At 41.4% G+C, this 15729-nt stretch overlaps 1 long non-coding RNA gene across 2 annotated transcripts in view; it reads right to left on the bottom strand.

The window, feature by feature from the left end:
• Positions 1-12261, bottom strand: part of LOC137774916 (uncharacterized) — a 156041-nt gene extending 143780 nt beyond the window's left edge. The window contains exon 1 of one of the 2 annotated variants that reach the window (XR_011075946.1): positions 12174-12261. This is a non-coding gene — a long non-coding RNA (uncharacterized lncRNA). The remainder of the gene's footprint in view (positions 1-12173) is intronic. The other variant, XR_011075947.1, reaches the window with a different exon arrangement.
• Between the last annotated feature and the right edge of the window lie 3468 nt (positions 12262-15729).

Below are 15729 nucleotides of genomic sequence, written 5' to 3'. Positions count from 1 at the left end.
ATATATATAAATTTAAGTGTGGCAGGATTTGCCCCAAGGAAAAATCTTAGATTTCCTGACTTCCCCTTTGAGTACTGTTTGGCAAGGCCCGGTACCTAAAGAGGGACATTGGGAAACAGTGACTAAATCTGGACATAGGGAAATGTTTCTTTGGAAAACACCATCCTCCCTAGAGATATGGCCATATGAGGGTGTTTATGATGGTAATAATAATTTGTGGTTCAATATTAATGGTAGTTTAATGATATTTGATCAATTAACTGGTGAACAGATATGTTCCAGATTAGGGACAAATAGAAATGATTTGGAAAGTTATTCTTTAATAGATTATTGGGATCCTAATATTGTTTGTTGCTATATTAAATTGCCTTTGAGTAGCAATATTCAAAATAGAAATTGTAAAATATATTTTAGATATTTTTATGGCATTATAAAAAAGGAATGTCCATGTAGGAAAAGCTATGTGGGGGCTAAGGATATATAGAATATAAGGATATATTTAGACTTAGATGTTAAGGTTGGTTAACCACCAAGAATAATTCTTAGAACATGTGCTGTACGTAATGGTAACCTTGGAATTTATCTTATGAGAAAATCTAGAAACTAAAAGGTATGGTTTACGTAATCTTTTAAGGAAATCTTTGTGGGTTCAAAATGATTCATTTTTTCGACTCAAAACAATAATATTACAATGTATGTTAATGATTTATGTAATTCTACTGTAATCTATATATGAGTATATGAAATAAAGAAAGCACGAGATGGTGCTATTTTTTTACTTGGCTGAGTCCACGAGTCTCAGTCTCCTTCCTGTTGACTTGGCTGAGTCCACGAGTCTCAGTCTCCTTCCTGTTGTTCATCGCCGACGCTGTCCATCCTTTTGGGGTATCCTGGATCCTGTTGGAGCTGGACTCCAACACTGCGTGGCTTGTGGGATCTTAGTTCCCCGACCAGGGATCGAATCCAGGCCCATGGCAGTGAAAGCACTGAGTCTTAACCACTGGACTGCCAGGGAATACCCAGAACTAATTTTTGACTTTGTTAATATTCTTCTCTAGCCTGTCTGCTTTCTATTTCATTGATTTCTGCTGTCTTATTATGTTCTTTCTTCTACTAACTTTGGGTTTAATTTGCTTGTTTCTTTTTCAGTTTGGTAAGGATAAAATGAATATAATTGATTTTAAATCTTTCTTTTTTAATATTATTTAAAGCTATAAATTTCTCTCAAAGCACTGATTTACCTGCATCCCACAAATTTTGATATATTGGTTTTTTAAAAATTATTTATTTATTTATTTATTTATTTATTTGTGGCTGTGGTGGGTCTTTGTTTCTGTGCGAGGGCTTTCTCTAGTTGCGGCAAGTGGGGGCCACTCTTCATCGCGGTGCGTGGGCCTCTCACTATCGCGGCCTCTCTTGTTGCGGAGCACAGGCTCCAGACGCGCAGGCTCAGTAATTGTGGCTCACGGGCGTAGTTGCTCCCCGGCATGTGGAATCTTCCCAGACCAGGGCTCGAACCCATGTCCCCTGCATTGGCAGGCAGATTCTCAACCACTGCGCCACCAGGGAAGCCCGATATATTGTATTTTTAATCAACCATTTGGAAATACTTTCCAGTTTTCCTTGTGATCTTTTTTTTTGACCCATGGATTGTTTATTTACAAGCCTGTTTTTAATTTCCAAGTATTTTGTGGTTTTCCAGTCATAATGTCATTATTGATTTCTACTTCAAATCTGTCGTGGCCAGATAATATATTCTGTAAGATCTGTGCTTCGAAATTTCTCGAGACGTGTTTCATAGCCCAGCATATTGTTTATCTTGGTGAATGTTCTTTGTGCACTTGAAAATAACGGTAATTCTTCAGTCACTGGGTGTAACATTCTATAAATGCAGCTTGGATAAAGGTGGTTGGTAATGTTATTCAAATAGACTATATATTTGCTGATTTTTTGAGTAGCTGCTCTATCTGTTACGGACAGGTGTAAATATTTTTTACTTGTTTATTTCTCTCTTTAGTTCTGTCCATTTTTACTTCATGTATTCTTAAATAGTTTTCGACTCAAGCTCATTGGATCTAAGACCTAGATATTAGGTCTTCCTGATGTATTGTTTCATTGTGTCCTTTCTTTAAAATCATTTTATTATCCTGTCTTTTTTTTGGCTGCACGGCGCAGCTTGCAGGATCTTAGTTCCCCAACCAGGGATTGAAACTGGGCCCTGAGCAGTGAAAGTGCGGAGTCCTAATCACTGGACTACCAGGGAATTCCCTATCACTCTCTTTCAATACTACTTTTCTTGAAGTATATTTTATCTGATATCCTCTCATTCTATTTTGAACCTATGACAATCCAATTTTCAACGACATCATTCCACCAAAACTGTTCCTGTCGAGATCACTAACAATCTCCATATTGCTAAATCCAATGGCAATTCTCAGTCCTTATCTTACTAGGCTGTAAGGAAGGACTCAGCCTTTCCATAATAAAAATAACTCTAAGTCACGTATTAAGATAAAAATTCAATTAATAGAAAACATGCTTACTGTCTAACTCCCTTGGACAAACACTGTATAATATCTTTATAGTTTTTCTATATTATACTCTTCTTTGTTCTTCCAAAGTGTTATTCCGGGACTTCCCTGGTGGTGTAGTGGTTAGGACTCTGAGCTTTCACTGCCGAGGGCCCAGCTTCAATCCCTGGTCAAGGAACTAGGATTTCATAAACCTCATGGAGTGACCAAAATTAAATAAAGTGTTGTTCCTTTTGTTTTCAAATGTATATTTGACCTCTTTTATAATATGTGTTATCAGTACCTCTTTCACATGTATGTTATCAGTAGACCTTTCCAATAACCTTTTTGGAGTTTACTAATTTATGATAAGGTCTACCTTTTCCTTACCTGCTAAATATTAAATGTCTCATCTTCCACACTGATGAAGCCCCTCTTTTTCTATCTACTATTGCCTAATGATAGGTGTGCCTCACCTTGGAGTGGGTCTTTGGTGTATTCATGTATATAAAGGAGAGCCTATAATTTTAATTTAAAAGCTGGGGTGCTGGTACCTAGGTCCTACCTGTTAAGCATTTTATTTACTTCCTATACTATAGTTTCCATAAATGACAGTGTTTTACTTCTACTAGAAAATTGGCACATTCTTGGACGAATCTAGAGCAACACAGCTCCTGAGACCAGTGGAGGTGGGCTTCCAGGATCTGACCTAGTGTGTATATGGTATAATCCCTTGGTGCCCTATTTCCTTCAGGTGCCAAGGAAACTCCATTTTTCTGAGCTGTTTTCAGAAAGATACTGCTGTTTTCCGGTAAGGATCATAAACTGACCCTGTCTGTCTGTTTACCCATCTGCATGTAGCTTCTTTGTTACTGCTTCTTACTTGGACCCCAGAAGATTTCAGTCTACTATTTTTGGACCTAGAATACATCTACTTTGTATTTATTATTATTATTATTATTTTTTTTTTATATTCAAACAGAAAGTCACAAAAATTATAATCATCCTCATCAGTTCACTCAGTCCCATGTAATTATTTTTTTTTTCATCTTGATCTTTTGTTAGCACTTATACGAATTCATCAGTTTTCCATTAGAGTTCTGAAAATGCTTATTCATTCAGTTCAGCAGTATAGTCGGTTACCAGAAACCTGTACTTGTCAGAGTCTACTTTGTATTAATACGGCTTATCCCAAGGGTCAGGATGGGGGCCCACTCCTACTTAGTTCACTGTAAACTATTATGTTTTTCTTTCTGCAAATTTGGAATTGGCATACCAGAAAAAAAATTGGTGTTTTTCTTTTTTTCTTGGTTTATCCTGGCAAGTTTTCCAACATTAATGTAAAGCTCTAATCAAATTTCAACCACCCTCAGGGCTCTGATGAGGTAGAATGGAAACTATGACACTAAGCAAGGATGTAGTAATTTAGAAACAAAATGTGCTTTGAGTCATTATATGCTTCTAATTATCATGAGTATCCTGTAAACTGCAAGTTAATGAACTGTGGAGTGCAACCCACAGGAAATCCTCCTTGAGCCCAGGAAGATTCCAGCAGTTCACCTTTAACACCTAGAGGGTACATTGTAGTCTTATTTTCAAGGACTCACTTCTATTCCAAGTTCTTTTTCAGAATGAGCACAGGCTGCAGTAGGTTATTTTCTTGTCTGTCTTCTCTAACAGAAAATGGCCTCAAATGATTGGTAAACTCCTGCAGAGCAGGGCATTGTATGCCACTGTTTACCCAGGATCATGCTTAGTGCTAGACAGAAAAGCATGCATAGACATCTGTGATAAGGAAAAGAATGAAAAGAAATAGAAATGAAGAGAAAAAGAAAGACAAAGGCAAGAAAGCAGTCTAATAAGTGGCAGGGGGTCTCAGCAAGAATGAACCTCCCAGTCAGAACTAGACACAACTTACCTACAGAGATAAGAGGTGAATGTTTGGGTCCAGGGAGTCAGGATCCTTCTGGGAGTACAGGCAAATTTTTGAGTTTGTGCAAGTATGTTTTTCTCAGTAGAGTCCAAAACTTTTATCAGATTCTCAAAAAGTTCGACTAATACAGAATATAAGCTGTATTCAGAATCAGTGGTTACCAACCCCTGACTCTTCCCCTCCCCATCCCACCTCTATGACTGCAGTGATGATTTCACGAGTGTATACATCATGGATGTATAAATTACTGAATTGTACACTTTATGCGCAGTTTGTGGTATGTCAATTAAACCTCAGTGCAGCTGGTTTTTATTTTTTTCATAAATTTATTTATTTTTTTGGCTGCGTTGGGTCTTTGTTGCTGTGCGTGGGCTTTCTCTAGTTGTGGCGAGCAGGGACTACTCTTTGTTGCGGTGCACAGGCTTCTCATTGTGGTGGCTTCTCTTGTTGCGGAGCACAGGCTCTAGGCACACGGGCTTCAGTAGTTGTGGCACGTGGGCTCAGTAGTTGTGGCGCACAGGCTTAGTTGCTCCGTGGCATGTGGGATCTTCCCGGACCAGGGCTTGAACCCGTGTTCCCTGCATTAGGCAGGTGGATTCTTAACCACTGCATCACCAGGGAAGTCCCTATCCACTCTTTTTTAGATTCTTTTCCCATATAGGCCATCACAGAGTATTGAGTAGAGTTCCCTGTGCTATACAGTAGGTCCTTATTAGTTATCTATTTTATATATAGTAGCCATTCCATACACTTTTTTAAAAAATATTTATTTGTTTACTTATTTGGCTGTACCAGGTCTTAGTTGTGGCACGCAGGATCTTTGTTGTGGAATCTCTCGTTTCGGCATGCAGGATCTAGTTCCCTGACCAGGAATCGAACCCAGGCCCTCTGCATTGGGAATGCTGAGTCTCAACCACTGGACCACCAGGGAAGTCCCTCCATACACTTCTAAGGTTAATGTATCAGGAGTTGCCAAGACCACCCCCAAGCTCAATGATTCACTAGGAAGACTCATAGGACTCAGCATAGAGTAGTACTCACAACTAAGATTTATTATAGTGAAAGAGTACAAAGCAAAATCAGCAAAGGGTTTGTGGGGCAAAGCCTGGAAACTGGGTGCAAGCTTCCCCGAGTCCTCTCCCAGGGCAGTCATGGGTATACTTCATTCTCCCAGCGATGACTTGTGACAACATGTGTGAAACACTGTCTACCAGGGAAGCTCATTGGAGACTCAGCTCCCTTGCCCCTTCCACACAGTTATTTCTGCCTTACTCTATTGGCCAAGTCAAATCATATGGCTGAACCTAAAGTTAAGGGGAAGCATATCTCTCCCTTTTAGTAGAAGGAACTTGTCTTTGTTCATTTGGGCTGCTAAAACAAAAATACCAAACTGGGTGGCTTATGAACAGCAGAAATTTATTTCTCACAGTGCTGGAGGCTGGGAATTCCAAGATCAAGTCACCAGCAGGTTCAGTGTCTGGTGAGAGCCTGCTTCCTGGTTCATGGACTGCCATCTTTTTGCAGTAATCTTACATGGTGGAAGGGGCAAGGGAGCTTTCTTGTGGGGCTTTTATAAGTGCACTAATCCCATTCATGAGAGCTCTGCCTACATGACCTAATCATCTCCCAAAGGCCCCACCTCCTAATACCATCACCTTGGGGGTTAGGATTGCAGTATATTAATTCTGGGGGACACAAACATTCAGACCATAACAGAACTACAAAAACCACTTGGTAGAGAGCATGGAATTGGGTGTGGGGTGGGGTGGGTGAAGAATAGGGGCCATACATATTCCACTTTCTCACACAAAGTCAAACTGTTTTCTAAAGTGGTGGTACAACTTTACACTCTTACTAGCAGTAAAGACAGTCCCCATTTTGCATTCTTGCCTGCAGTTGATATTTACAGACATTCAAAGGTCTGCCAGTCTGGTAGGCAAAAATAACAAAAGAAAAACATGGATGAATTGGACTTAATCAAAAATTTAAAACTTTTATAAACTATCTTAACTGCTGTGGTCTGAATGTTTGTGTCCCCCCAATTCATATGTTGAAATCCTAATGACCAATGTGATGGTATTAGTTGCTGGGGGCCGTTGGGAGCTGATCAGGTCATGAGGGTGGAGCTCTCATGAAAGGGATTAGTGCACTTCTAAAAGCTCCATAAGAAAGCTTCCTTGGCCCCTTCTGCCATGAAAGACTACAACGAGAAGACTGCAACCCAGAAGGTGGCCCTCATCCAAACAAGCAGGCACACCGAGCTTGGGCTTCAGCCTCCAGACCAAAACTGTGAGAAATAAATTTCTGCCGTTCATAAGCTATCCAGGCTACAGTATTCTGTTAAAGCAGTCCAAAAGGACTAAGATATTAACCATTTTTAAATGTACAGTTCAGTGGAGTTTATTCACATTGTCGTGAAGAAGCAGATATACAGAACTTTTTCATCTTGCAAACATGAAGCTCTATACCCATTAAACAACTCTTGTTTCCCCTTCCCCCAGCCCCAGGTAACCAGCATTCTCCTTTATGTTTCTATGAGTTTGACTGCTTTAATTTGTTTTTCTTTTTTTAAAAAAAATTTTGGGACTTCCCTGGTAGTCCAGTGGTTAATACTCCGTGCTCCCAATGCAGGGGCCCCAGGTTCCATCCCTGGTCAGGGTACTAGATCCTGCATGCCACAAGGAAGATCCCACATGCAGCAACGACGATCTCGCATGCAGCAATGACGATCCCACATGCCGCAACTAAGACCCAGCGCAGCCAAATACATAAATAAATTTTTTAAAATATTAAAAAAAAATTTTTTTTTGGCTGTGCCATGCAGCATGTGGGATGTTAGTTCCCCAACCAGGGATCAAACCCACATCCCCTGCATTGGAAGTGAGGAGTCTTAACACTGGACAGCCAGGGAAGCCCTGAGTTTGACTGCTTTAAATACCTCATGCAAACAGAATTATACAGTACTTTTCTTCTTGTGACTGGCTTATCTCACTTAGCAGAATGGCCTCAAGGTTCATCCATGCAATGGGATATGCAGGATTTCCTTCCTTTTGCAGCCTGAATAATATTCGCTTGGATGTGGGGCTTCCCTGGTGCCGCAGTGGTTAAGAATCCGCCTGCCAATGCAGGGGACACGGGTTCGAGCCCTGGTCCAGGAAGATCCCACATGCCGCGGAGCAACTAAGCCCATGTGCCACGACTACTGAGCCTGAGCTCTAGAGCCACAACTACTGAGCCCATGTGCCACAACTACTGAAGCCCGCATGCCTAGAGCCCGTGCACCGCAACGAAGAGTAGCCCCCGCTCACCACAACTAGAGAAAGCCCGCACACAGCAACAAAGACCCAATGCAGCCAAAAATAAATAAATTTTAAAAATTAAAAAAAAATTCCCTTGGATGCATATTGTACACTGTGTTTATCCATTCATCCATTGCTGGACACTTGGGTTGCTTCCACTTCTTGGCTATTGTGAATAGTGCTGCTATGAACATGGGTATGCAAATATCTCAAGACCCTGCTTTCAATTCTTTTGGTCATATAGCCAGAAGTGGGATTGTTGGATCATATAGTGCTCCACATTTAATTTTTTGAGGAAACTCCATAGTATTTTTCATACTGGTTATACCATTTTACAAGCCCACCAACAAAATTTAAAACTTTTGTATTTCAAAGGACACTATCAAGAAAGGGAAAAGAGGGAATTCCCTGGCAGTCCAGTGGTTAAGACTCCACACTTTCACTGCTGAGGAACAGGGTTTGATCCCCAGTCAGGGAACTAAGATCCCACAAGCCACAGTGTGGCCAAAAAAAAAAAGTGCAAAGACAATCTACAGAATGGGATTCACAAATCATATATTTGACAAGAGACTCATCCAGACTATATAAAGAACTCAATAAAAATAATAAATAAAAAATAAAGAATAGCCAAAGCAATCTTGAGAAAGAAAAATGGAGCTGGAGGAATCAGGCTCCCTGACTTCAGACTATATTACAAAGCTACAGTAATCAAGACAGTATGGTACTGGCACAGAAAAAGAAATATAGATCAATGGAACACGATAGAAAGCCCAGAGATAAACCCACGCACATATGGTCACCTTATCTTTGAGAAAGGAGGCAAGAATATACAGTGGAGAAAAGACAGCCTCTTCAATAAGTGGTGCTGGGAAAACTGGACAGCTACATGTAAAAGAATGAAATTAGAACAGTCCCTAACACCATACACAAAAATAAACTCAAAATGGATTAAAGACCTAAATGTAAGGCCAGACACCATCAAACTCTTAGAGGAAAACATAGGCAGAACACTCTATGACATAAATCACAGCAAGATCCTTTTTGACCCACCTCCTAGAGAAATGGAAATAAAAGCAAAAATAAACAAATGGGACCTAATGAAACTTAAAACCTTTCTCACAGCAAAGGAAACCATAAACAAGACGAAAAGACAACCCTCAGAATGGGAGAAAATATTTGCAAATGAAGCGACTGACAAAGGATTAATCTCCAAAATTTACAAGCAGCTCAATATTAAAAAAACAAACAACCCAATCCAAAAATGGGCAGAAGACCTAAATAGACATTTCTCCAAAGAAGATATACAGATTGCCAACAGACACATGAAAGAATGCTCAACATCATTAATTATTAGAGAAATGCAAATCAAAACTACAATGAGATATCATCTCACAACGGTCAGAATGGCCATCATCAAAAAATCTACAAACAATAAATGCTGGAGAGGGTGTGGAGAAAAGGGAACCCTCTTGCACTGTTGGTGGGAATGTAAATTGATACAGCCACTATGGAGAACAGTATGGACGTTCCTTAAAAAACTATAAACAGAACTACCATATGACCCAGCAATCCCACTACTGGGCATATACCCTGAGAAAACCATAATTCAAAAAGAGTCATGTACCACAATGTTCATTGCAGCTCTATTTACAATAGCCAGGACATGGAAGCAACCGAAGTGTCCATCAACAGATGAATGGCTAAAGAAGATGTGGCACATATATACAATGGAATATTACTCAGCCATAAAAAGGAACGAAACTGAGTTATTTGTAGTGAGGTGGATGGACCTAGAGACTGTCATACTGAGTGAAGTAAGTCAGAAAGAGAAAAACAGATACCGTATGCTAACACATATATATGGAATCTAAAAAAAACAAAAAAAAAATGGTCATGAAGAACCTAGGAGCAAGACGGGAATAAAGATGCAGACCTACTAGAGAATGGACTTGAGGATACGGGGAGGGGGAAGGGTAAGCTGGGACAAAGTGAGAGAGTGGCATGGACGTATATACACTACCAAACATAAAATAGATAGCTAGTAGGAAGCAGCTGCATAGCACAGGGAGATCAGCTCAGTGCTTTGTGACCAGCTAGAGGGGTGGGATAGGGAGGGTGGGAGGGAGGGAGATGCAAGAGGGAAGAGATATGGGGACATATGTATATGTATAACTGATTCACTTTGTTATAAAGCAGAAACTAACACACCATTGTAAAGCAATTATACTCCAACAAAGATGTTAAAATAAATAAATAAATAAATAAATAAAAACTCAAGTAACCCAATTAAAACAGAAGCAAAGGACTTGAATAGACATTTCACCAAAGAAGATATACAAATGGCCAATAAGCCCATAAAAAAGTTGTTCAACAGCATTAGTCATTAAGGAAATGCAAATCAAAACCACTTTGAGATATCATTTCACACCCACTAGGATGCATAAAATCAAAAAGTCAGATATTAACAAGTGTTGTTCAGAATGCAGAGAAATCAAATCCCTCACACACAGGACAAAAATATCTACCCATTCAATTATGTTGAATATCTGCATAATATTCTATTACAGGATGTTTCAAAATTTAGTTTTACCAGTTTCCTATCAGGACATTTAGTTTTTTATATGACTACTTATACTCTTATTTTCCTTTCTGTTTTAATCTTTTTATTACACAGATTTATTTTTACATAATTTATATATGATAAGGTTCACCCATTGAAAGTGTACAATTCAATAATTTTTAGCATTTATACAGAGTTGTGGAACCAGATTATTAGATGAATAATCTAATTTTAGAGTGTTTCCATCACCCTAAAAAGAAACTTTGTACCCATTAGAAGTCATTTTTAATCTCTGTGTCCCCATCCCCCTTTGTTTTCCTCCCCTTAGTTCTAGGTCACCACTAAAGGGACCGTCTTTCTCTCTATAGATTTGCCTGTTCTGGAAATTTCATACAAATTGAGTCATATAATATGTGGTCTTTTGTGACTGGCTTTATACACATATGGTTTCAAGGGTCATCTATATTACAGCATGTATCAGTACTTCATTCCTTCTTGTGACTAAGTACTATTGCATTGTACGGATATACCACATTTGGTTTTCCGTTTATCTGTCAATGGATATCTGTCAATGGATATATGGGTTGCTTCCAGTTTGGGGTTACTGTGAATTATGCTGCAACAAACATGTGTGAACAAGTTTTTGTGTGGACAAGTTTTCATCTTTCATGGGTAATATATCTAGGAGTGGAAATGCTGGGTCATATGGTAACTATTTTCTTTATAAACTCTACTTATTTTGTCTTGTTTCTTCTCCAAAACACATCTTTTTCAAAATATTCCTCCTCTGATATATACAAATGGTACACAGATAAGGAAATACAAAGACCGAAAAAATGCTCAATCTCGTAATAAAAATGCAGATTTAAAATACAGGACTCGGGCTTCCCTGGTGGCACAGTGGTTAGGAATCCACCTGCCAATGCAGGGGACACGGGGTCGAGCCCTGGTCCAGGAAGATCCCACATGCCACAGAGCAACTAAGCCTGTGCGCCACAACTACTGAGCCTGCGCTCTAGAGTCCGTAAGCCACAACTACTGAGCCCACGAGCCGCAACTACTGAAGCCCACGCGACTAGGGCCTGTGCTCCCAACAAGAAAAGCCACCGCAATGAGGAGCCCGCACACTGCAACGAAGACCCAACGCAGCTAAAAATAAATAAATAAATAAATAAATAAAATAATAAATTTAAATAAAATAAAATACAGGACTCCTTTCTCACTTCAGGTTAATAAAGATGAAACGGGGGGCTTCCCTGTTGGCACAGTGGTTGAGAATCTGCCTGCTAATGCAGGGGACACGGGTTCGAGCCCTGGTCTGGGAAGATCCCACATGCCGCGGGGCAACTAGGCCCGTGAGCCACAGTTAGTGAGCCTGCGCGTCTGGAGCCTGTGCTCCGCAACAAGAGAGGCCGCGATAGTGAGAGGCCCGCGCACCGCGATGAAGAGTGGCCCCCGCTCGCCGAAACTGGAGAAAGCCCTCGCACAGAAACGAAGACCCAACACAGCCATAAATAAATAAATAAATAAATAAATTTTAAAAAAACGCAAATGAGTTAAAAAAAAAAAAGATGAAACGTTTCATAATAAAACGTTTTAGTAAAAGTGTATAAAAACTGGTACCCCTGTACCTTATTGGGTATTTAACTTTAGTCCACTTCTTGAGCATATAGTCAAGAGACAGGGTGCCAGTTCCAGTTCTGACGATTCATTCAATTTTTTAAAAGTGAGATTTGAATTTAATCTCTGAAACCTATCCCAACTCAGATGATTTAGTCATATCAATTAAGTCACAAAGCCTAGAGCAATCCAGAAAGGGTAGTTAAATTCTCTTCAGAAATTCTCTTCAGAATAAGAAAGGCGGGAAATACCTGCCTTTGAAGGTCTGCACTTCGCCAAGCGTGTCCTGCGTTTCAGCCGGAAAGGGCTTCAGCCGCACGGAAACTAGCGGGTTGCTGGTGCCGCCCGAGCCTGCGCGGCGAAGCCTCGCGGGAGACCTGGCGCCTCCGAAGCCCCGCCTCCTGCCGGGTCCGCGGTTTGGTCCAGAACCCGCCCAGCCTCCCGTAACTGCGGGGCGGGGGCGGGCGCAGGCCCTGGGCCACCATTGGGGCTGGAGCGCTGGGAGTGGAGGGAGGTGGACGGCCGGCAGGACCTGCGGTTTCAGCGGTGCCGCGCCACCGTGGCCCGCCCGGATCACGGACAGATGTTACTAGATTCGTTGGTGCCACTCTGGGACTTGACATCCAAGAGGGCGGCGCTGTGAAGACCTAGAGCGTAGAGCCAGAGCGGGCCGGCTCAGGCCTCACCTGGACCCTCGACCCAGACATCATCCCGCAGCTCAGAGGCCCCAGGCTCAGAGGGGCTCCCTCTGCCTCTCCCCTTGTCTCACTTGCTGGGTCCTGGGCAGGGGCCTCCAGCACAACCTCAGCTGGAGCCAGCCAGTTGGAACCTTGGCCAAATTTCTGGAGCAAACACTTTTGGGACCCCTCACCTCCCCACCTCCTAAAATGGCACTTTGCAACTTGAATTGTATCTGAAGTCCAGGTGGCTCTGGGAGTTGTGGAAGGAGACCCTGTCAACCAAGTACCACTTCAGCCAGCCATCTAACATTAATTGTGCCAGTTATCAATTTACTGCCTCAGCTCCAAATTCGTCCTTCAAGACCTGTCTCGTGGGACTTCCCTGGTGGCTCAATGGTTAAGAATCTGTTTGCCAATGTAGGAGACACGGGTTCGAGCCCTGGTCCGGGAAGATCCCACATGCGGTAGAGCAACTAAGCCCGTGCACCACAACTGTTGAAGCCCACGCGCCTAGAGCCCTTGCTCCGCAGCAAGAGAAGCCACCGTGATGAGAAGCCCGCGCACCACAGCAAAGAGTAGCCCCTGCTCTCTGCAACTAGAGAAAGCCCGTGTGCAGCAACAGAGACCCAACACAGCCAAAAAAGAAGACGTGTCTTGTGGTAATGCTTGGAATTCTATTTATTTATTTATTTATTTATTTAGGCTGCGTTCTTTTGCCTTCAACACTCTTGATTTTCTTGATTTTCCAGCTCTGGCCTGTGCAATCTAGTAAATTCCTCTGCTAGCCAGCAGATTGCAACTATGCCTTTTCCAGTGAGATCTGAACCTCAGCTTTGGGGAGGTGGCCTCCCAAAGTTGTCCTTCCTTGGATATTCTCCCTCAGCCCTAGGATACCATATTGCGTTCTCTTCCATCTTTTTAAACTTGTTCTTATCATAGCCTGATTTTTTTTTTTTTTTTTAATTAAACTTTCCCTGTTTAAGTCAATGTGTGGTTTTGGTCTTCTTCTTTATGTTTTTAGTTGTCGAAGTTTTGGTATTCTGATAGGAGCCAGACTGATATACTTAATAAAAATCAATTATATGTCAGGCAGTGTTCTAGGCATAACAAGACAAGGTACTTGCTTTTATGGAGCTTATCCTCTGCAGAGATTAACTAAACCCTAATCCACAAAGTAGACTCAGCCATACAAAATTCTGAGGCAGAATATTCCAAGCACAAGAGGATAAATGTCAAGAACCTAAGTGATCATGAACTTGATGTACATGAGAACTAGAAAGACCAGTGGGGCTAAACTTCAGTGAGCAAAGAAAGTAACAAGAGCAAATCCTTTGAAGAAGCAAACCCTTTAGGCAAGGGAAGCAGAATTTAGTGTCAGGACAGTTATGAGAATGAATGAAAGCAGATACAAAAAGCTACACCAGGGTAATAAGAATAAACTGGGATATATGGTCACCCAGTTTATAGGCCACAGCAAAGGAGTCTGGATTCTATTTTTTTTTTTTTTTTTGCTTTTTTGATTCTTTTTTATTACTCAAAAATCTCCATTTTGGGCTTCCCTGGTGGCGCAGTGGTTGAGAATCTGCCTGCCAATGCAGGGGACACGGGTTCGAGCCCTGGTTTGGGAAGATCCCACATGCCGCGGAGCATCTAGGCCCGTGAGCCACAATTACTGAGCCTGCGCATCTGGAGCCTGTGCTCCGCAACAAGAGAGGCCGCGATAGTGAGAGGCCCGTGCACCGCGATGAAGAGTGGCCCCCGCTTGCCGCAACTGGAGAAAGCCCTTGCACAGAAACGAAGACCCAACACAGCCATAAGTAAATAAATTAAAAAAAAAAACAAAACTCCATTTTTATTTCATTTATTTATTTATTTTTATTTTTTTGGCCGCACCGTGTGGCTGGTGGGATATGTTCCCCAACCAGGGATCAAACCCAGGCCTCTGCAATGAAAGTGCCTAATCCTAACCACTAGACCACCGGGGAATTCCACCCCCAACAACAAAAATCTCCATTTTAAAATTTAGCTCTCTTTTCTTTTGCCTTCAACACTCTGTTCTTTTGCCTTCAACACTCTTGATTTTCTGCTCCTCAATAAGGAAAGCATGCTTGATCCTGTCATGGACACATTAGCTCCCATGGACCCACCATAGGTCCTGCTGACATGCTTTTTCGTTTTAGACAACCTCATAAAAACTTTAGGTCTCACAGCACGAACCCCTCAAAGTCAGCCTGGGCACACACTATATGTAGATTTTGGGGTTCCAGATGGCCTAGTTTTGTTAGAGGCTGTTGTAGGACAGCCTAGGACGTACATCAAACACTGGGCCATTCTGCATACCTCTAGATACCATCCCCTGGATACTATCTGAAGTGGAATTGGAAGGCTTTGAGCAGGGAGTGACACGATCTGATTTTAAAAGATCACTCTGATCATGTGAAGAATGAATTATAAGGAAGCAAAGGTGGAAAAAGGGAGCTAAGGCAACCACAATTTTGGAGAATACGGTGCACTCACTGGGGCTCTTTCAGGACAACCAGGGTATTTCATCCTTTCATCCCCTCTGACACACAGAGCACCACAGTGTAAGGACTATGTTGGGGGTAAGGAAGCCTTTATGGAGCTCCTGCCTGGGCTAGTAGAAATATCTGTAGTAAATGAATGGAAACTAGGGAAGGGAGTGTCAGAACTACATGAAAGGAAAGCATGGAGGTGTGGAGTGCCTGTAGTGGGTATGAGGTGTTTGTTTCTTCTTTTTTATTATTTATTTATAACTAATTATTTTTTATTTTTATTTTTTATAACTCATAGCACACTTATTTACAAAACAGAAACAGACTCACAGACTTCGAAAACAAATTTATGGTTACCAAAGGGGAAAGGTGGTGGGGAGAGGGACACATGAGGAGCTTGGGTTGAACATACACACACTGCTGTATATAAAATACATAGTCAACAAGGACCTACCGTAGAGCAAAGGGAACTCTACTCAATATTCTGTAATAACCTATATGGCAAAAGAATCTGAAAAAGAATGGGGAGATATATATATATAGAATACATATGTATAACTGAATCACTTTGCTGTACACCTGAAACTAACACAACATTGGTAATCAACAATACT

Source organism: Eschrichtius robustus, chromosome 13 (genome assembly GCF_028021215.1).
Source record: "Eschrichtius robustus isolate mEscRob2 chromosome 13, mEscRob2.pri, whole genome shotgun sequence".
Lineage (NCBI taxonomy): Eukaryota > Metazoa > Chordata > Mammalia > Artiodactyla > Eschrichtiidae > Eschrichtius > Eschrichtius robustus.
The sequence above is the reverse complement of the archived record's forward strand: the minus strand, read 5'-3'. Positions and strand labels throughout refer to the sequence as shown.